This window comes from Heterocephalus glaber, unplaced genomic scaffold, assembly GCF_053883595.1.
Source record: "Heterocephalus glaber isolate CG9 unplaced genomic scaffold, H.glaber_assembly_v1.0 deba00001479, whole genome shotgun sequence".
Classification (NCBI taxonomy): Eukaryota; Metazoa; Chordata; class Mammalia; order Rodentia; family Bathyergidae; genus Heterocephalus; species Heterocephalus glaber.
This window is the reverse complement of record NW_028258316.1, coordinates 22,932,005-22,955,959: the sequence shown is the minus strand read 5'-3', so window position 1 is coordinate 22,955,959 and position 23,955 is coordinate 22,932,005. Positions and strand designations below refer to the sequence as shown.

General features: G+C 37.3%; 1 long non-coding RNA gene across 1 annotated transcript; it reads right to left on the bottom strand.

Moving 5' to 3' along the window:
* Positions 1-2,846: 2,846 nt before the first annotated feature.
* Positions 2,847-14,627, bottom strand: LOC147826127 (uncharacterized). The gene is made up of 3 exons (XR_015439784.1): positions 14,315-14,627; positions 9,280-9,469; positions 2,847-2,879 (listed from the first exon to the last, which is right to left on the bottom strand). It is a non-coding gene; the product is annotated as an uncharacterized LOC147826127 (long non-coding RNA).
* Between the last annotated feature and the right edge of the window lie 9,328 nt (positions 14,628-23,955).

Below are 23,955 nucleotides of genomic sequence, written 5' to 3'. Positions count from 1 at the left end.
TGGGACTACATGTGTGCACCACTACACCCAGCATTCCTAAAAATAAACATAAGAAACATTTTGTCAAGACCCCACACTTGTTTTGCTCAGATTCTGATTGAGATGGAATAAAATTTGTAAATTAGTGTGGAGAATTGATTTTAATTTAGAGTTTAATTTAGAAAGTTTGCAAAATAAGAAAGCATGATATTATTTCTATTCAAGTCTCTCATTTCTTATAGTTTTACAGTTTTCTGTGTGTATATGTATGCACATACACACACATACACACACACACACACACACATGCACACTTTGGAGCACATGTGCTAAAATCAAACTACATTGGTTCCAAACTCAGCTTTGTCATTTGCTAGCTTTGTGACCCTGTTCTTTGACCTTTATATACTTCATTTTCACTTCCCGTAATATGAAAGATGATAACAATAGTGCTTTCTAGAGCTATTGTGAAGATTGAATGAATTAATATATGTAAAGTGTTTAAAACAGTCTTGGGCACATAGAAAGTACAATACAAATAATACCTATTGTATATGTGTGGGTTCTGTACACATTTCAAGTTTCATAAGATCATAAGTTAAGTGTTTTACTTACTGTTTTAATAAATGAAATCTTTTTTTCCTATTCTTAACTGGTTGTCAGTGTATTAATTCTGATTAGGGAGTACAATCTCAGTAAACATTAAACTTTGAAATTACATCCTCTAGTAGATTCCTCATTTTTTTGAATTTTTGCCATTTTCCACCAGTGACTAACAATTTTGTGTTATCTAGAGCTGAATGATGAAACAGAATGAGTGTCTGATACTGTTGAAAGGTAAAGGAAGATGAATAAATTCAACTTTAGGTTCATTGAAAATACTAAAAGAACAAATAATCCTCCTACAAAACTAATGAAAACTGCAAAAAATTGAGGGAATTAACAGAATATAAATATCTAAATGGAAACTTTAAAATTTAAGAACATTAAAAGTTTAGCCTACTAATAAAATCAAGATTTTTATGAAATGTAGTCTAAATTATAAAGTATAAAATTGATAGGAGTGCAGAAAAATTGAACTGACCAACAATACAGAAGAAATGTGAAATTTTCTGAAAAAGACACCAGGTCAAGATGCTTTTTTTTTGGTACTGGGAATTGAACTCAGGATCTTGTGCTTGTGAGGCAGGTGGTGGCACCACTGAGCTAAATCCCCAGCCCTCAAGATGCTTTTAAACATAGATTCTGTGAGAACTGTTAGGGATAATGTTATTTACACACATTAAGAGGAATGGAAAATGTAACTTGTTCCATACGGCTAACATAATCATGATACCAAATTAATAGGAATAGAACAAAACAACTATAGACCAATCATAACAATGAAAATAAATGCAAAGATTCTAAATAAAATATTAGCAAACTGAACATAATAGTGTTTTTAAATTGAATATATAATGACTAGATAGATTTTATTCTAGAAATGCAAAGATAATTCTGTATATTAAGACCTGAATCTATGATTTGTAGCTAAACAAGAAGCAAATCTTTAAATATTTTTCATCTTTCCTCTTGATATAGTCTAGTTGTAAGGCTACTTTAATCATCTCTCCTAGAATACTTTCTTACTTTCTTTTTGCATTTAGCACACTCCTTTCTTAAATACTTAGTGTCTCTAGGTGATCAAATGTCACCTCTGGGTTTCCTTCTCTGACCCTTTTCCACCTGAGACTGAGAAGCTGCTACTCTTGTGTTCTTCCACAGTAACTTTTGTTTACTCTTATTATAATACTTATCACACTGTTTTGGAATTACTATTAACTTGTTTGGTTCTTCTACAAAACTTGGAACCCTTCCTTTAAGATAGATTCAATTTATACCTGTTTTCTGGATGTCTGGTATATAATAGTGAGTTCTCAAAAAGTGATTGAGTGACTGAGTGCATTAGTCGCCTGTGTTAGTTACTTTTCTCTCCTTGCAGAGACAAAATACCCAACACCCAAAGTTAAAAGGGAAGGGGTTTATTTGGCTTACAGTTCATAGAGGTTTCAGTCCATAATCAGCTGGCTCCAAGACTGGGATGGCAAACAAGCATCACAAAAGAGAAACAACATGACATGCACAAGGCAGCAAAGGTAACAAGAGAGACTAAACAGAGTCTTTCTGCCCCTTTTATCTTATTCAGACTACTTAGGGCAGGTAGCACTCACACCCTTAATCCTAGTGTCCTTGAGTCTAGCATTACTTCATGAATCATCCAGCTTTACACACTCTGGCTTTGGGGGGTCATCTAGACCCAAACCATAACATGGCCATTGGCCTTAACAGTAACTGTGCTTTTACTTGTAACTTGTCCTCAGTCTTTTAAAGTAAATTTTAAGCATATCATTTTTTATACATTAAATTTGAATAATTTTATAGTACCTGGGAGAGTTAAAGATAAAAATGACTGTAAGCCACTGGATAAATATGAGTAATTTTATACCTGGGAGAATTAAAGATAAAAATGATTGTAAGGGACTGGTTAAATATTCTTAATGGATCAGGCCTCATGCAGTGTACAGAAATGAACATTGTTGCCACAATATTTCTACCTCTTACTAACATAATTAATTTGAATGAACTCAATTTGGAGTTTAGCCAGACTGGTGAATTCATTAGATAATGACTTTAAAAATATTTTTAAAAGCTGCAAAATATTAGGATTAATAATGTTCAAGATAGAATGTCTTCTATTTTTCTTTAATTGTTTTCATTAACATTTCCAAAAGAAAAAGAGTAGTAAAATATAAAAAATACTAACATAAGAAAAACAATAACCAAGTACAGACATAAACTTATACATGGGAATCCAGTGTAGGTGCTTACCGGAAGTTAATGAAGTAAGAATCACACTGGACCTTAAAAAGAAAGAAAATCCTGTCACATGCTACAACATGGATGAAACTTGTAGAAAACTATGCTAAATAAGCGATCACAAAAAGACAAATATTATATGATTTTGCTTAAACGAGATATCTAAAGTAGTTAATTCACAGAAACATAAAGTAGAATAGTTGGTTACCAGGAACTGGGAGGAAGAGAAACAGAAGTTTTTTGTTGTTGTTGTTTGTTTATGTATAGAGCTTCAGATTTGTATGATGGAAAAGTTCTGGAGATTTGTTTTACAGCAATGTGAATACACTTTACACATCTGAACTGTACACTTGAAAATGGTTAAGATTTAATATTTTGTTGTGTGTTTTTTCTTACCACAATAAAATAAAATCACCCTTGGAAGGGGGAAAAAAATCAGTGACATTGGAAATCATGACCTAAGTGACAATAAACTGAGAAGCATTTTGATTTAAAAACATCAACAATAAAAACATCATTCCAAATGAGAAAAAAGTTAATTATAATATTAGCACAGTGTTTATGCATTGTATTGCATGGAATAAAGTCCAGTGTTGACAAGCATGCTATTAGGTTGAATAGAACCTTGATACCTTCTTAGCTCATGAGGCTATAATACAAAAAGTAGAGTTCATTTGGGAGTGCTTTGAAAGCAGTCTTTAGTACATTAACTAGAAAAAAGTAGAAAACATTAAAAATACAAATAAATTCATGAGGAAGTTTTCTACCTTTTTTAGTTACTTAGTTTTCATACTTATTTTAATAAAAATTTGAGGAAGCATACAATCAAAATGCAAATTAAAGAATGTCTCTGTTGATTAAATGAGAACACTTATACTAAAGGTAGTTGCCACAAAATTATTCTCTGAAATTTTAAGTATCTAAGTGCTAAAGGAAAATACTGTGTTCTAAGTCAAGTAGCCATTCTGAGGAATATCTTCTATTACTCTGGTTTCACGTTTCCATGAGGACTTCAGCTAAAATAATGATTATGGCCTAATACTCTTGGCCCTTCTCTCTACTTCTCCCTCACCTATAGGAGAAGTACTTAACTGATTAGTACATTTAGGAGAAGAAATGGACAGGGCATAGCTTTTTCTAGCCTCTCTATAGAGACGATTAATAGTAATTTTAAACAATTTATTATGTACTAGTTCTTTTAAGAATACTTTAAAATAGGGCTGGGGATTTGGCTCCGTGGTGCTGCACTTGACTCACAAGCTCAAGGTCCTGAGTTCAATACCCAGTACCGAAAAAAAATTTTTTTTAATATAGTAGTTATTTAAATTTTATTTTAAATTTTTGATTAACATATAGTCATTGTATATATTAATAGAGTGTGATATTTCAACACATGCATGCAGAATGCACTGGTCAAATCAGCACACTTAGCATTTCCCTCTTATCATTTCTTTATCTGGAGACTTTGAGCTCCTCTATCCTAGTTCTTCATTAAAAACAACAGGCTCTTGTGAATTTTCATCAACTTACTGTGCTATAGAACATTAGAACTTATTTCTTCTGTGTTTTGGTAAACCTTATCTAATGTCTCTATATCCGGTCCCTCACTTACCCTTCTATTCCCCTAGTAATCACTATTGTACATTTGGAGAATCATGTGGTATTTATCTTTCTGTGTCTGCCTCATTTCACTCAACGTAATGTCTTCTAGCTTCATAAATTTTGAAGCAAATGACAGGATTCTATCCTTAATGGCTGAATAATATTGGATTGTGCATATATGCCACATTTTCTCTATCCATTCGTCTGTCAATAGCTACCTAGGTTGATTCATAGCTTAGCTATTATACATGGTACTGAAATAAACAAGGAGGTGCAAGCATCCCTTTGATAGGATGATTTCATTTCTTCTATATATACACCCAAAGTAGAATTGCTGGATCATATGATAGATCTATTTTTAGTTTTTAAAGAACCTTTATATTATTTTCCATAATGGCATATTAATTTACACTCCCACTAAAACATATGAGTTTCCTTTTCTTCATGTCCTCACAAGCACTTATTTTTTTTTCCCCTGGTACTAGGGATTGAACTCAGGACCTTGTACTTTCCAGGAAGGCACAGTGCTGCTGAGCTACATCCCCGATCCTCACGAGCATTTCTTGTTGTCTTTTTTGATAATGAGCATTCTGACTGTGATAAAATGATACAGCACAGTGGTTTTGATTTGCATTCTCCTGATGGCTAATGATATTTAGCATTTTTAATATTATGTAATGTCCATTGGTATTTCTTCTTTTCAGAAATGTCTATCAGAAAATTTTCCCATTTTAATTAGATTTTTGTTAAGCTTCTGGACTCCCTTATGTATTCTGCATATTAATTCTTTTTCAGATGAATAGTTTGCAAATTATTTTCTGCCATACTATAGGTTGTCTTTTTACTTTGTTGTTGGTTTCTTTTTTTGAGACAGGAGCTTGCTGTGCAATTCAGGCTGGCCTAGAACTAGCAGCAATCCTCCTACCTCAGCCTCTCGAGTGCTGGGATTACAGGAGTGCGCCTCCATGCCTGGCCTGTTGATAGTTTCTTTTGCTGTGCAGAAGATTCTTAGTCTAATCTAATTTGATTTGTCTATTTTAGCTCTCGTTATCTGTGCTTTGGTGGTCATATCCAAAAAAATCATTGCCTATATGTCATGAAGTCTTTCTATTTCTTTTTCTAGTAGTTTTAGAGTTTCAGGTCTTTAGGTCTTTGGTCCATTTTGAGTTGATTTTTGTATAGGATGAAAGGGATCAAGTATCAATCTTCTTCATATTCAGTTATTCAGTTTTCCCGGTACCATTTATTGAAGTGGCTGTCTTTTCTCTAATATGTGTTTGGTACCTTTGTTGAGAATCAGTTGGCTGTAGACAAATGTGTGGGTTTATTTCTGGGATCTCTACTCTGTTCCACTGGTCTATGTATCTGTTTTCATGTCACTACCATATTGTTTTGGTTACTATGGCTCTGAAACATGTTTTGAAATTGGATATTGTGATGCTTCCAACTTTATTCTTTTTATTCAAGATTTCTTTGGCTGTTAGAGTCTTTTGTGCTTCATACACATTTAGGAGTTTTTTTCTAGTTCTATGTAAAGTGTCATTGGTATATTGGTAGAGATTGTATTGATTCTACAAATCATGTCCAATAGTATGGATATTTTAACAATATTAATTTTTTTGATAAATTAACATGGGAGGTCTTTCCTTTTTTGTCTTCTAAGTTTCTTTAATCATGTTTCATAATTTGATTCTTTGGATAATCTTATTCCTAGATTTTGTTGTTTTTTTGTTTTGTACTTCTTGTGAATGTGAATGAAATTGCTTTAATTGTTTCTTTCTCAGCAAGTTCATCAATACCATATAAAATGCTGCTGATTTTTGTATGATGATTTTGTATCCTATAACTTTACTAAATTTGTTTTTAGTTCTGATAGTTTTTTGGTGGAATTTTTACATAGAATCATAAAGTCTATACTTAGAATCTACCTGGAGTCTATATGTAGAATCATGTCATCCACAAACAAGTATAACTTGACTTCCTCCCTTACCATTCCATGCCTTTTATTTTTCTTTCTTGCTTAACATTTCTGGCTAAAATTTCCAGAACTATTTGGATAAGAGTGGTAAGAGTGAAAATCCTTGTCTTATTCCAGGACTTAGACAAAAGGCTTTTAGTTATTCCCCGTTCAGTAAGATATTGGGTGCAGTTTTGCCGTATATAGCCATTATTATGTATAGATATAATTCTTCTATATTTAATTTGTGCCAGTTTTATCATAAAGGAATACTGAGTTTTGTTGACTGCAGAGGTAGGTCTTTTAATTTGATGAGGAAGTATAATTTGTGTATAATAAGATACATATATTTAAAGTTCACAATTAAATCAGTTTAGATATATGTAACAGGTGCGAAGATATCTCTATGGTCCAGACAGGGTGCATTTTCCTACCTGTCAAGATGTTCCTCCCGGCCATCTGCTTGTTCAGGCAACCATCAACTTGCTTTCTATTACTATAGATTAATTTGTATGCTCTAGAATTGTACACAAATACACTCATAAAAATAAAATCTTTTCTGCCTGTTTTTTTTTTTCTTTTACAGTACTGGGGATTGACCCAGGAACTTGCATATGACAGAAAAGTGCTCTCCAACTGAGCTGTGTCTCCAGCCCTGCCTTTCTCCTTGAACTCAGCGTAATGATTTTATGATTTACCCATGTTGTTTTACATATCTCAGTAGCTTTGTAAAATTGCTGATTAGCATCTAAATATGGACCATATTGTTTTCAACTGTTGATGGACATTTGAGTATTTCCAGTTTCTGGGTATTCCAGATAAAGTTGCTCTGAACACTTGTCTACAAGTCTTTGTGTGGATGTATTTTCATTTTTCTTAGGGATATACCTAGGAGTACATTGTCTAGAACTTATAGTTTGAGTATGTGTACTTTTTTAAAAAGTTTTGTAAAGATTTACATTCTTATCAAGAGTTTCAGTTGTTCCACATCCTCAGTTGCTGGTATCTTATTATGGTTTTAATTTGCATTTCCCTCATGACTACTGATATGATTACTTTTCATTTTGCTTACTGGAAATTTGTATCTCTTCTTTTGTAAAATATCTGTTTGAACGTTTCTCTCCTTTAACATTTCCTTTACTATTGAACTGCACAAGTTCTTTATCACAGTGCATTTTCTCTCTTTCATCACTTTTCTTAATCCTGAAGAACTTCTTTGAGCATTTCTTATAGAGTAAGTCTACTCATAGCAAAGTTTTTTCAACTAACTTCATCTGAAAGGTCTTCTATTTGCCTTTGTTCATGAAAGATATTCTTGCTAGACATAGAATTCTGGTTGGCATTTATTCTTTCACTTCCTTAAAAATGTTCTCTTTCTTTTAGTGTCTGTGGTTCCTGATTAAAAAGACATGTTCAGTCAAATCACTATAATGTAGTGAAATATAATGTAATGTATGATTTCTTATTTGATATTGTCGTCAAATGTAAGCCTGCTACAAACATGGTTGAATGTACAAACTGAGGCCCACATATCAAATACATAAATACTTAAAGGTTATAAATTAAGGTAACAGCTGGGTGTGCTGGTGCATACCTGTAATCCCAACTCTTGGGATGCTAAGGCATGAGGATTGTTGTGAGTTTGAGGCCAGCCTTGGCTACATAGTGAGTTCAAGATCAGCCTGAACTACATAGCAAAACTCTGTCTCCAAAAACAAAAACAAAAATAAATAAATAATTTACTGTAACAAACTATTAAATAATATACTGTCTTATCCTTCCACCTTTATAAATATACCTTCATTATGACAATAAGAAACAGGTAAAATTATGGATTCTATTTATCTGACAAGCAACAACATATTAAAGAAGATTAAATTTCATTATTAATGCATACATCTGTGTTCTATTGATGGACCAATGATGTTTGGATGAACAATAAAATAAATACTTCTGTAATAGAAAATTATTATATAATATTTATTCATTTTGTATTTGTTTGTTTCTTTTGAAGTACCGGGGATTGAACCCAAGGAGTGCCGAGTTACATCCCAGCTCTTTAACTTTGACACAGGGTCTCATTAAGTTACTCAGGCAGACTTGAACTTGTGGTCCTCTTCCCTCAGCCACTGGAGTAGCTGGGATTACAGGCATGAACCAACATGTCTGGTTCATTGTGTTTTCTTTGTGCAAAAGTGATAATTATGTCGTTATAATCAACATTTATACCTATATTTTGTTCTATTGATTTAAAGCAGGGATTGGCAATCTATGACCCATTAACCAACCTAGCTATCTATTTTTGTACTGGAACACAGCCCTGCTCATTTATTTATGTATTGTCCATGGCTGCCTTCAGGCTAAAATTGCAGAATTGAGTAACTGGAAGAGATCAGATGTCCCCAAAAAGCTAAAACAGCTTTAACTGAAAGTTTGTCAACCCCTTATTCTAACTATTTAAAATAAAACAGAGTTCCACTTCCAGAATGGCAGTATGAGGGAGCTTCATGGATCAGTGAAACATCCATAACTGCTCAATAATATATATTTGTTTGGTAACAGGGATCGAACTCAGGACCTCCCACTTGCCAAGCAGGTGCTGTGCCACTGAGCTAAATCCCTGGCCCTGCTCAACATTATTTTTAAAACAATCATTTTAAAGTTTCTGAAAATTGTGTTACGTACTGTAACAAGAAAAAAATACGTATTCCAAAAATCCATTAAATGTTGGTTAAAAGGAGCCTGTAATGCTTGAACTATAACTCCTCCCTCCCTACTCCCTCTAGCAAAGTATAAAGAAACCCACACTCTGGGCGGGTGTGGCCAGGAAAATGAAGCTTTCTCTAGCCTGGCTCAGCTACCAGTCAAGAGATGCAGTATCTCACCATGAGGAGAAGGAAACCAGCATTTCTCAAGCCTCTTCCTTTCAGTTTTAAGTTGCAGAGGGTAAACTCTTGGCAAATGTGGCCAGGATACAGGAGGATTTCCTTCTTCCACATGTCTCCCATTCATAGTGCAGAGACTCTTCTCCAAGGATGGCAGGTCAAGAATATTGGGTTGTCCATCAACTGGAAACTGGATAAAGAAGATGTGGCTTTTTTATAAAATGGAGTACTACTCAGCCATAAAGAACAAAAAACTAGAGTCATTTATAGCTAAATGGATGCATACTGAGGCCATACTCTTAAGTGAAATAAATAGGACACACATGTGTAAATACCAAATAGTTTCTCTAGTGTGAGAAACTGATAGTATAAATAAGGGTCAAAATGATTAAAATGAATAATTGATAATTTGAAATAGGAAAAAAGGTCCAAAAATGTAGGGGTGAAGGGAGGGGGAGGGGAAAGGAAAGAAGGGAAAGGAAAAATTATGAGAAAAGAAAGAAAAATTGAAATGATGTCTATGTACATAGGGAAGAGTGGAGGAGTGAAGGGTGCACAGGTAATGGGGAAAAAAATAAGAACCAAGATACATCATATACAGGGACAAACACCCAATGATAAATGTAAACGAATTGTATACTTAAAATGTACCAATAAAAGAACTTAAGAAAAAAAATTGAAAGTCAAAGAATATTGGGCTCTGATTGCTCTTGCCCAATCTTGCTCTTAGGGTAGAAGTTCCATTTAGGTAGCTGGGCATGGTGGCACATGCCTACAGTCCCAGCACTCAGGAGGCAGAGACAGGAGGATTGCTGTGAGTTGGAGGCCAGCCTGGGTTACATAGTGAGTTCAAGGCCAGCCTGAACTACATAGTGAGAACCTGTCTCAAAAAACAAAACAAAACATTTAGAGACCTGCAAACTTCCAGACTTCAACTCCACCCTGAACCCTGATCCATATAACAGGGATGTCATTCTAGCCAGCCCAGTATTTCCATCCCCATATCCAGTTCAGAGGCTCAGAGATTTTTCCTAGGAGGTGAACAAAGAACACAGAGCTATAAGCTCTCTTTAAGGGAACTTTGCTTGGAAACAGAGTGGGACATTCAAGTTCTTAAAATCAACAGAGATTCTTATGGTAACCAATTAAAATAGAGACTGTTAGCTCTGGGAGAACAGCAAGCCAAACTGTAGGCCAGTTAATTTATTAGTGAAAACCAGGAAAAGAGATAACTAAGAGCCCTCCTGGGGTCACTAAAAACTCTAAAGGCTTTTGTGTAAAAACAACTGAAAATGATCTAAATTGGACTGTAGAATAGCTTGTGTCTCGGGGCATTGTGGAACACAATAGAATTATAATAAGTCAACAATTAGAGGAAATTAACAGCTGCATATAAAACTAACAGAGGTAGAAGACTTAACAGAAATTAGGGACCGAGACAATCAAAGACAGTCCTGCTAAAGCCACTGTCAACCCAGGGTTACTGTGCTCGATGGTTAAGATTACACCCTCCAAAGAGCAACAGCAGATACTTCACAATGTGGGGAAAACACACTTCACTAAACTATTTTAGCGACATCCTAAACTTAATGAGTAGCACACAGCAATAAAAACAAGCCCTAGAGAATGGAGACAAATCAGTACTGAGAACTGCTATAATATATAATCTCGAGTGTTGAGTTTTCAACCATAAAATCTATAAGACATATAAAGAAACAGGACTCATACACAAGACAAAAATTAGGCAACCGAAACTTCTGTAAAAGAGCCTAAAAATATATGAATTTACGAGATATAGGTAAGCAAGTGCTTTGAGGGAAATTTATAGCTGTAAATGCCTACATTTGAAAAAATCTCAAACCAATAACTTTCTGCTTTAAGGTACTGGAAAGAAGTACAACTAAATCCAAAGAAAGCAGCAGAAGAAATAATGAAATGGATGAGACAGAAAAGAAAAACAGTGGAGAAAATGAAATACAAAGTTGGTTCTTTAGTGGGGAGTGCCACCAGCAAGAGGGTGGAATATTTGACTGTATTCCCACACAATTATTGGACTGTCATCCATGGACAATAGCGCCTTTGTTAGTACTCTGGGATCCAAACAGGAGCTTGTAAAACCTCAGTGAAGACCAAATAGAGCTGTCTTCAGAATACAGGCCCAGCAGGCTTGCTGACCATGGTCCTGGTTACAGACATGGAAATAGTCTTGTCCCTATATGGATTTGGCTACAATATTTGGTCTTGATATTTCCTCTAACACCATCCACTAAGGGACCCAGAAGCAGTCACACCCTTCTGTGCTTCAGGTAACTGGACTGCTGACCTTGGTCTTGGCTGTGGACCCTGTAGTGGCCCATGACCTGGACCCAGCTCTTTGCAGCTGTGCTCTGGGAGTAGTCTTGTCTGCCAGGGACCCACTGAGTCCTGGTCTCCTGGTTACAGGTCTGCAGACCTCAGTTCCAGGAGTGTAGCCTGAAAGACATTCTCCAGTTGATTCTAGCTCTGTTCAGCATAGTCTGGGGTCAGTGACCTGGAAGCCCTTCTGGAGACCCAGCAGGAGCCACATCATCCACATATCTGGTTTCAGACTCACTTTCTTTCTTTTTTTCCCTGCAGTGCTTTATTAAGACAAATGCCGGGGCAGGACGGCTTGCAGGACGGTTCGCTTGGCAACCGCCCCCACACACCCACTTGGTCTGCAGCCCCAGGCCAGTTCGTTGTGCTGCACCGTAGACAAACCCAGGCACTCAGCTGCTGTCCACAGAGGTCAGGTGGGGTCCACGACACTTTCCTCACACAGTGCAGACTCACTGTCTGTGATCCCACTTGTGGACCTGGAAGCAGACCTTGTCCAAGTGGCAGCCCTACTGACCAAGATCCTAGAAGCAGTCCTGTCTACCAAGGTACCACACAGAATCCACACTCACTTGAGCACATAGTTGTAGGTCCTACAGTGGACCAGAAGCAGCCCCAAGACCTAGCTCCTACTCTGGTTGACTATAATCCCAGAGGCAACATCAGACTGAGGACTCAAAAAAGAGAAGGTCTTTACCCGCCTACACCAGGCTGTGAAGACTGAAAGAGGTCTTAGTAATTCAAATTCACAGACATCACTACATGGCAACACAGATCACTAAAAATCAGGCAAACGTGATACCACCAAAGGGAACTGATAAAACTCAATAACTGACACTTAAAAAATAGAGATCTATGAACTGTCTGAAAACTAAATCAAAATACTTATTCTCAGGAAACTAAATGAGATGTGTGAGAAGAACAAAATGTTTTAAGTCTCTGGTACCACAGAGAAAAAACTTCTAGTAGATATGCAAAAAATTGAAAGAAAGACATCAAAGCATACCACTAAAAAAAAAAAATCACCAAATTAGCAAAGAAGAGGGAAAAAAAAGAACTATAAAGCAGTCAGAAAAAATTAACAAAATGGCAAAAAGTAAGTCCTTATCCATAAATAACTACCTGAAGTATAAATGGATTAAATTATTCGATCAAAAGACACAGAAGGGATGAATGGCTTTTAAAAAAAGATCCAATAATATGTGGCTTACAAAAGCCATGACATACATGGCTGAAACTAAAGGAATGAAAAGATACTTTATCTAAATGATAACCACAAAAGAGCCAGAGTGGCTATACGTATATTAGACGAAATATACTTTCAGTCCAAATCTGTCAGAAGAGATACAGACACTATAAATGACAAATGAATCCATTTATCATGAAGATGTAAAAATTATAAATATATATGGAACTAACCTTGAAGTGCCTAAATTTATAAAGTGAATATTAATAGAACTGATGCAGAAATAGCAATACAATAATGGGGATTCTGTTTCTCACTTTTAACAATGGATAGCTCATCCAGACAAAAATTTACAAGGAAACAGTGTACTTATATAGTACAATAGACCAAATGTCAAGAATATTTCTTCACGGTACCAAAAAAAAAAAGAGTATTTCTTCAGTCACCTATATGTGAAGAAGTTTAGACGTAAATGAAAAATATGAGTTGCTAAAGTGTAATTTAAAAAAATACTACATTTATATGAAGCCAGAATTTTGAGAATTAGATTATAAATAAGGTGAAACTGTAACCTCTTGTCCAAAGCTACACTTTTTTGTTTTATTTCATTTTTTTGTATAAAGCTACACTTTTTTGATAATGAAACAAGCAAATTAACACTCTGACTAGAGCAACAGAAACAAACTGGAACTGTCTCAGTTCAACCAGGAAGCATATTCTTCCAAATTATAAATCACGTAATTTTTTGTGAACATATTCAGGATTTCCCAAGTGGTAGAAGGGAGGCTGGAAAGTTTCTTTCTCTGTATCTTCTTTCTCACATTTCTTTCTCACTTGCTTATCATTTCCTGAAGTTTCCTCCAACATCCTCAGCCACTTATTTTTATCCACTAGAATGTGAGCTGAATTTAACATAAAAATAAAGCACTAAAAGAACTTTCACATGTATTTGAACTTCGGCTGCTATCTATACTTGGCAGTAAATCAAGTATAGTTTGGCAGGAACTCCACAGTATTAACAGTGCAACTGCTGGCGATACCGCATTTATGTAGAAGATATATGAGTATTTTCTATTTTCTTTTAGAAAATCCAACAGTATTAGAAGGTTAGTTAGAAAGCAAATGGGATTTTATGCAGAGTAGCTCATAAGTCAATGTATTTCTTTTGAAGCTATAAGGAGGACTCACATGGTTTCTCATATCTCCCCCAAGCAAATGAAGAACAACCATGCTTTATTCATAACTTTGTGCCCATGTTGAATGTATGAGATGCACACACCATCCAGTCACAAGACATAATCATGACTTCACAAGGCTAAAGAGACAAGCCTACAATGGCTGGCCTAGTGCCCACCAGTGTCTTCGAGAAAATGTCAGCAACAGAAAGGTCAGAGGAAGGGCAAATGGTAGGGGGAAGATATACTTTCAAATAACTTTTGAAACCCCCTTTTTAAAGTGGAAAAGAATATTATTTACCTACAACCTAAACAGTACCTGTTCTCAAGTTCCTGATAAATGGGATCTCAGAATAGTATCATTTTCAAGTATTGTCTCCACATTTGTTCCAGCCACATGAGAGTCACTGTCAAAAGATAAAAACACTCTTTTGAGAGATATTGTAATATAGTATTGATTTGAAAAATACCCAACACTAGCTGGGTGTGGTGGCATACCCCTGTAATCCTAGCACTCTGGGAAGCTAAGGCAGGAGAATAGCAAGTGTGAACCCAGCCTGGGCAACTCAGTGACTTAGCAAGACCTTATCTCAAACTAAAAAAGTTCTGGTGACATAATTCAGTGCAAAGGCCTTGATTTCAATTCCCAGTACAAAAAAAAAAAAGCCAACACTTACCTGGAACTATTTTGAGTACTTTTTATGTATTATCTCAGGAAAATGAGCATGGATTCATACAGGCCTGAATCTGACTCTTGGTTCTGTCACTTTACAGCTATATGGTCATGAGGAAGAAGATTCTTAAACTTCTCTAATATTAAGTTTCTTCATATGTAAAATATTCTTAGGGTTGTTATGGAAACAGATTAGAGCAGCTGTGCACAAACACCAATAGGGTACCAGTACAATAGTCATTTTTTTATGTGTGGGATACCTTATAAGCTTCAGAGGACACAGATTGGTGTTTGGTGAAGATTGAGGGCCATTGGGTAGTCATTTTTTTTGTTGTTTTTTTTGGTACCAGGGATTGAACTCAGGTCCTTGTGCTTACGCAACAGGCAGTGAAACTACTGAGCTAAATGAGTAGTCATTCTGACAGTACACGGTTAGGGACATTCCCATGAGTGCTCATGAGCTTTAAGAAGATTACATAACTCTTTTGGCTTGAAAAATAGTTCCCTCTCCTATGACTTGTTTTCTACAAACACTGAAAAGTTTGGGAGCAAGAAGCCTGATAGAGTTCATCAGAACCAAAGGAGACACAGTAAGAATGGCATATGTACCAAGAGTTAATCTGCCTTTCCTTTGAGGGTCCTGAGATTTAAGATTTTATTTTCCCAGAAGGGTATTTATAGACAGATATCTAAATATCTACACTATTATCAGAAATGTGTATTTCTTGTGAATTGGGATTCATTAAAAATGTTCTTTACATAGTTTCCTTTTGTCAAAAACATCAAATATACAATATTTGCAGCTCCATTCACCACCAGTGAAGAAAAAAATCTCAGTACTAAAGGGCATTAAAATAGTCAACAAGCAGGAAACTGTTTTCAGAGTGAGGCTTGTCCTGTTAACCTGATTTTGTAAGTGAAAGAAGGAACGTGAGCACAGAAAGAGACTATGTGAGTTAGCCAAAGCCACAGCTAGTAAAGAGCAAAGATAAAGACCAGGATAAGTGAATTCTGAATCTCAAATCATGATGCTTTGTTCAAAAAACTTGTCAACTTTCAGTAATGTTAGAGATCTTTTCTGTGGTTGTGCTTGTGGGATTCAGAATGGGTTTTGTTATTGTTCCTTGGTATAATGTAATTAACAAAAGCAAAGCAAATTGTATTTTAAAATTACACGCACACACAAATCTACTGAGAAAATTTCTTCTGAAACAATGAACTGCTGTGAAAATAAAAGGAAAACTACAATGAAAGAAACATTGAAAATACTTATCAAAATGGAGTCAGGAGGTCACTGTGGAAGTAGGACTTACATACAGTTCCAGCTCCCTAGAAATATGACCTTTGATCACCTCCACCCTTGATCAGGGGCATCTGGAAGGACCAGAAGAATGGACAATTGTATTATGCCCAAGGGTTTAAGATGACTATCAAGATATTAGCAGATTCTTGTTTTATGAACATTTCTACTCTTTTTCTTATTATTTATTTGTGCATATTAATTGTACAAATTCTATAATTTATTCATGCATATTAATTGTAAAAATTGATGGGTTTCCCTCTGACATTTTCATACACAGACATTTCTACTTATTTCTATTTCTATTTATACATTCTTTTTATTTATTTTGGGGGGGGGGACCAGGGATTGAACTCAGGACCTTGCGCTTGTGAGGCAGGTGGCAGCACCACTGAGCTAAATCCCCGGCCCTATACATTCTTTTCTTTATCTTGTATCAGTCATGTACCCCCTATTCCTTCTCAATATTCAGTATCTCATATAAATTCCCACTTTTCCTGCCCTCCTCAGAACAGATTCAAAACTGTATCTACTATGAACCCATGTTTCCTGAACTGCACTAACTCCCCAAATAAAATCTTTTTTTGTAGGAACCGGCCTACGAGCTCACACCTGATCAAAGGGTGATGAAGATGAAAAGTAAAGAGACACAGAGTCAAGTTAAAATGCGGAGGACTAGGGGCCCCTCTACTTTTCATCCTCATCACCTCCTGATCATGTTCCAGCTTGTAGGTTGGTTCCCACAGGTGGCACTCAAAGAGAGACTTGATCAAGGAACTCTGCGTAGGGGAAAAGTGTAGTGAGTCAGTGACAGGGACTTCTGCAGCGAAGAAGTTCAGGCCAGCAATAGAAAATGACAAAAGCAAAAGAAAAAGTAACATGAATATGTGCAGTAGAGTCATCCAGGGTAATGGGACAGAGTTAGTCAATTGAATTACAGTGTTATATCCCTTTGTTGGAAATTCCGTTGCACCAGTCTGGTGCTCAAGTTAGTACCCAGTTGATTTCTCATATGTTGCAAGATGTTATCAAATATAATCCTTGGTTTCCTCAGATGGGTACATTTGACGTAGAGTTGGGAGAGTACGCATGCATGAAAAAGTTTTGGTGTCTTTTGTCTTTCATTCTCATTTGCCCCCCAGTTCAGGGAACCAGGACCTGACAGGGAAGAGTAAATGGGGAGTTCCATGGAGGATAAATGTACATGGAAAACTTTTTCTTAGCCAGGGTTATGGGGCAGAATTCATTGATCAAAGCACAATGGGGGCTGGAGATTTAGCTCAGTGGTTTCACCGCTTGCTGCACAAGCACAAAGACCCGAGTTCGATCCCCAGTACCAAAAAAAAGGAAATGATCAAAGCACAACATTATGTCCCTTTATTAGAAATTACAATTGTTCCAATCTGGCTCTTAAGTCAGTATGTTATCAAACATACCCCTTGGTTTTCTCAAACTGGCATGTTTAATGTGGAAAGTTGGGATCAAGTGGGAGAAGGTTTGGAGTGGGCCCATGGCCAGGGCTCCATTATATCTCCTGAAACTTTCTCCACTTGGAGCTTGGTCCATGTGGTTCTTTGTCCTTTAACTGTAAGAGAACATCTCACAGGTAGCACACCCTTGAGGGGAGATGAAAACAAGAGTGATACAAAAGTAGAGTCTCCTTATCAAGAATTAGACAGGCTGCACTCAATGGGGAGCCCTTTGGACATCTTAGTTTAATCGAGCAGGATCAGTCTTATTCAAAAGCACAATGTTTTAATTATGGTAAATAATGTTCATAAACAATGTACTCACCCACGGACAATAAAGGTGCAACTGTTCCTCTCCCAGAAGGGCAAGCATGTAGCCTTTGCCCTAGATGTGAGGAGGAAAATCACTGGGCTAATCAGTGTCACTCTAAATATCATAAAGACAGCACCCCACTGATGGGAAATGGAATACGGACCTGGTCCCAGGCCCAACAAGCAACAGAGGCCAGGCCGAAATGAGTGATTCAAAAGGAAACATAGGCCGACCCCAAGGTTTCCTTTTCTTGGCTTTGAAAGCCTCAAGGCCAATACAGCCCCAGCCTGGGGCTAAATGCATCCTGCATAGGGAGGCTATGAATGTACTTTTGGTTTCCAATTTGAGTTGAGGTTTAATTGGTGTGCTTAAAACATTTCTTGTGCATTGCAAATTCTTGAATTGTAATTATAGGGTTAATTTGCTCTTCTCTCTACTCTGTTAACATTGCTTTAAGGTTACTGTCTGTGGGCAGCCAGTTAAACTTAAAAAGTAGCAATCTGAGAACAGAAAAAAGGGACACTTTAAAATCCAAGTGACTACAGATAAAAGGTTTATAGTCTGCTTCAGGATTTGAGGGCTATTGATGCAGGCGTTTGCCCTGTGAGTGCTCTGCTGTCTGAGCTTCCCTCTCTTGCTGCAGTTTCTCAGGACTGGCCTAGGATAGTTATTGATTTAAGGGAATAGTAAGAAAGCAATCCTAGGTCCATAAGACTGACCTTGTTTTACTTTTTCTGTTCCTGCCTCTAACCTTGAATTACATTGGTCAAAAACATGAAAGCTTGAGAAAAAAGGAGAAAGTATAAGTGTTATGGCAGTTCCTAGGGATGGGAAAATGGGAGGGACTGGTTACTTTGCTGGCATTGGGGCAGGGATTTGTTTGTGTCATTGCAGGAAATGGACAGAAAGTGTGGGTACCCTCTAACAGCATATGATCATGAAGAAGTCCTCCCTGTAAGACCCAGGGCCTTACCAAACGCTCCGAGGAGCTGACTAGCGAAGCACACCCAGGGATCCCAGCGGTGCCTTCAGAATGTAAGACCAAGAGCCTTACCAAAGGCTCCGAGGAGCTGACTAGTGAAGCACACCCAGGGATCCCAGCGGTGCCTTCAGAATGCAAGACCAAGAGCCTCACCAAACGCTCCAAGGAGCTGACTACAGCGAAGAACACCCGGGAAGGAACACCCCGGACAAGTTGGAAAACAGACCTTTATTAGTCTGTCCAGATGGCACTCCCAAAGCAAAATAGCTTAGAGAGGCAACTGGCTCAGAATCCGAGGCTGTTTTTATAGGGGGTTGAGGGGGAAGTTAACATATTAAAGAAAAGGGGACAAAGGTTAGTGGTCGACTGTCACATATTGATGGTCAGCAGACATCTGCAGCTTGTTCTAACAATTGTGGTGCCTGGAATATCGGTTCCGGGTAAACAAAGAGTTGAGTAGTTTACTCTGGGACTCTAGGTCTGTTACAGATCCCTATCTAGCGTCCCTAGACTAACAAGCATCTCCATCCATTAACTCACATTTTAATCACAATGGGGCTGAAGAAAAAGGAACAAAGGTTATGCAGTCCCACACTCCCCGTGACATGTCCATGAAGGAACTTGACTCCGCTCTCCTCCACAGTGAGTCTTCCCTCAGATGGCAACTGAAGAAAACTGCTCAGGAGGCAGAAAGACTTGTTCAACATTAGCACCTACTCAAGATGAGAATACCTGGCATCTATTGAGGATCTTTTAAATAAACCCTCTGATTGCTGATCACAACTACACCCTTCTTCAACAGAAAATAGTTAAGAGTGGCCTGTGCCCATTACTCCCTCTTGGCAGTTAAGGGCTACCTCTGCAGAGGGGAGGACAGTTAATTTGGTCATAGTATGAGCAGTCAGATTGGGCTAGGCCCTTGAAAAGAGCTAGTGCAGATATATTACAACTGGGGGGTGGAGGTATAGTTGTAAAAGGCCAGACCTCAAAACAAAAGATAGAATACTTACACCTAGATAGAATACTTCCCCTAGGGATAAACAACAGTGATTGATACTCAACTGCTGTTATTGTAAAATAAAAAAGAGGAAATGTGGGACACCAGATTTGAGGCCTAATTGGCCCTCTCTGGGAGCACTAAGAAGAAAAGCAGGATGCAAGTGTGTTGATTTGCTGCAGGGAAAAATAAAAACAACTGAGATTCTATTGTTTACCTAGACAAGTACCATGGAAGGTGGAAGACCAATGAATCCTGTGTAACTCTAATTGCTTCCTCTCATGTCTGAGAGAATAAAGCCTAAGTGCACCAGCCACTTGGGGCCTTTGTCCACTGAGGAAAAGAGCCCCCTGGCCCTCCACATTTTAACCTGATTCTGTGTCACTTTACTTTTCGTCTTCATAACCCCTTGGTCAGCTTTGAGCTCATAGGCTGGTTCCTACAATTCTTACTTTTCAATTTATGATTCTGGATTGATTGATATTTTAAGTTGTTCGTTATGGGATCTAAAGTGATCTCTACCTCCTGTGCTGCTGTGAACATGAGGTAAGGAGCCCTTTTGTATTCTATCATCTTCTCCATGGTTTGGGGTCATGAGTCCTCTCAGTTTCCAAATCTCTCTTTGGCGGAGGTTCTAATCCTCTACTTGAGCACTGTTCCACTCTTGGCTGCTTAGACATGACATCTCTCATTTAGATGAATATGCACATTTTGGGAACAAAAATTTTCACTGTGAATACATACATGTAATTATGGGAAGTGCTTTCTCCATGAACAGGGCTGGAAGGCACCCATCATCTGGAGCTCTGACTTATTTTATGGTTAAAAGTCATGATGGACTAAAATTTATCATAATAATTTTAAATTATATTGGCCTATATATGGGTTTTTCAGTATTTCAAATTGGTTTATTTGTATGCTCTATTAGAACAAAGGTTACAAAGCTAAACATAATTGAAAGGGATACTTAATCAGTACTGTCAGGCCACTACCAGTAATAATAATTCCTCTATTGCTTTCTGTGAGACCAAAAGTGAACCTAAGCAACACCGTCTTGGCCTGTGAGTAAACTCCCCTCATACCCCTCCCCTTACAGAGTGCTGGAATTCTCCTAAAGATGCATTTTTGTAACCATCCTTCTAACTGCTTGCTCTGCTTCTGTAGATATGCTTTATGCTCGCTGGAAACAGATGGTGCCTTGTGCCTCCCTGTAACCGCCAAACCCTGTAGCCATAGAATGTCCTATCTTGACAAGATAGCTGGGCTGTGAAAGATAATTTGCAGCTGGTTAAAGGACATGCTGACATCTCCCTGAGCTTCTTTGTTTGAGTTATCTATAAAAGCTGTGCTGTCCCCTGCTTCTGGGCTTCACTTCTCCTAGAGGGTGGAGTCCACGAGCATAAATAAACTCCTTTCAGTTTTTAACTCTGTCTTTGTCCCGGTGTTTGGTGATTTCCTGGCTTGCTTGGCGTAACACTTTCCTTAGTGAGAAAAATTCACAGTGTCTCAAAGAATCCAAATTATAAAAATCCTCTGAAGTTTTTAAAAACACTTTTTCTTTACTGCCTTTTACTTCCTCTTCCTCTTTAATTTGCTCCTGCCTACTTTGTTCTTTTCCTCTTTGCTATCTTTCTCTGACTTTTCCTTTTTTACAATACTAAAATGAAAACCTGTCAAAACCTCATTATGAATCCCTACCAATTGTAACTCCCTGCCCTTTAAAACCAGGTCTAATGAGGTTAAAATACTATACCTATTACATATGTCCATTGAACAAAGGCTAAATTGCATGCTCTTGTTGAAGATTTTCTAAATGTTAAGAAAAAAAGTATTAAATTTATCCAAAATTTTGGTTTCTTAACCAAAACTCATGAGCTTCATTTTTCAGATTAGTATCAATTAATCCACATAATTTTGGGTGATGTCATGGCTGCGAATGAATCACAAAACTTAATTGAAATGAATTTTTCTAAAGTGGATATGAGAGCTCAGGAGGAGACTCAAAACACCTCCATATTTCCATAAACAAATTCCTATGGTATTTCTAAATGCTTTGACTAGTACATTATCAAATGGTGCTTTTAGCAAACAGATGAATCTCACCAGGCCTGATGGTGTATGCCTGTAATCTCAGCACTCTGGAGGCTGAGGCAGGAGGATCGCCATGAGTTTGAGGCCAGCCTGAGCTACATAGTGAGTTCAAGGCCAGCCTGAACTCCGTAGTGAGACCTTGTCCAAAAAGCAAAACCAAAAACAAACAAACAAAAACCCAAAACAAAAAACCAGATGAATCCATTAATGATTATTACTTCTGGTTTGAGACAACTTTCTTTCAAAATTCTGTCATGAAACTACTAGCCTATTAATTAATTTGACCTTCTTAGCCTGTCTTCAAGATAATTTAAGGTCTTAGTTAAATAACTTTCCTTGACTTGGACTAAAAGAAGCCTCATGAATTCACTACACTAACTGAACAACTGTCTCAAATGGTTGCTCAAATACCTAAAGAAAAAGCTACTAAAATTATGGATTCTTAAAATAAAATAAAATAATGGATTCTCAAATCCAGTTTGTTCAACTCACAAGTCTTTAAATAAAAATCAAAATGTGTTCATTGTCATACCAACAACAGCAACAACAAAAAACCCTTGTCATTTTTAAGAGGGACTTTAAAATTTTATGGTGGATACCTCAGCACTAACAGAAGAGCTTTAATAGTCTCACTGCTATGACTTATATCTGGATGTCCCCCTAAAGCCTCAGGCACCCATAGGTGGGGTATTGGTGAGGTCAGTGGAATGTGGAGGCAAGATAATCATCAATGGATTAGTCTACTAATGGGTTTACAGATGACTTGAGGTTAGGAGCTTGGGTCTGGTCAGAAGAGGTGGGTCAGTGGGGGTGTGGCCTGGAAGGGTTTATCTCCCCACAGCCCCCTCCCTTCATTGTCTTCCTGATTCCCCTTTTTCAGGACATGAGCAGCTTCTCCTCTACCATGCCACTGTGCTGCTCCACCTGCCTTGGAACCACCCATTCATGGACTGTAAACGCCAGCCAAAATAAACCTTTCCTTTAGGTTGTAGATGTCTGGTATTATGTCTAAGTGACAAAGAAAGTAACTACAACACTCCCCTCACATCTTTCAATATGGACCTTCAGTAGAGTTGCTCTGAGAAATTAGAGGCAATTTTCCCAATGCTTATGAAAAATTCTCCACAGAGATAGGTTTGATAATTGGGAATAAAGCCAGGCATTGTGGCAGAGGACTATGATCCCAACTACTCAAGAGGCTGAGGCAAGAGGATAGCAAGCTTAAAGCCAGCATGTGTAACTTAGGCCCTGTCTCAAGATTTAAAAATTTAAAAGGTGGGGATGTAGCTTGGCACTCCCTGGGTTCAGTCCCCTAGGTAAGGAGGAGGGTGGTGGGCCCTGATTGATATAGGAGAAACCTTGCCTCCCCTTAAGCCCACTAGAACAAAAAGGGTTGAACAAAAACCCAAGAATGATTTTGCCTACTACTTAGATGAAACTTTTCCCCAAATAAAGGATGGATTTATGTGGCTTACTCCTAATTATAGACACTTAAATCCTCAGGTTCCTATATACTGGGAACAATGTAATCATACTAAAGTGAATTAATGAAGTAATACTTGCCACCTTTGGTATTGCCTCCCCTTCCAGGCCCTGAACCTCTACAATAACTTAGAAAACCTCTGGTTCAAAACTAATTGGGAAAAATGACCAAGGGGTTTATTGGGTGAATTAGATGGTCCTATGAATCTGGGCTTCTCCCAAGTTGGATAGGATATTATACTTTGACTTTCGCTGGGCATTGAGGCATGTTTGACCCACCCTTGATATGGCCCCCACTAGCTTTTGGCTTTAAATGATAGAAGGGTTAGATCAGTGTTTCAAGGGTGTGATCATTTATTTTCTGTTCACTCCTTCTTAAGAATGAAAAATGTAATTGCCCATGTGGAAGCATTAACTAAATCAATCCAACAAGTCTTAAATGACAGGTAGCCCAGCATTCACTTTGGTAAATACCAAAATGTCCCTGGTTTAGAAAAAAAAGCAGTCTTACAAAACCACATGGCACTGGACCTGGATATTATCACTGCCTCCCAAAGGGGCATATGTGCTATTGCTCAAACAGAATGTTGTGCCACTATAATTGATCGATTGTGAAATAATCATCCACCTAGTTAATCGTATAAAGAAACAAA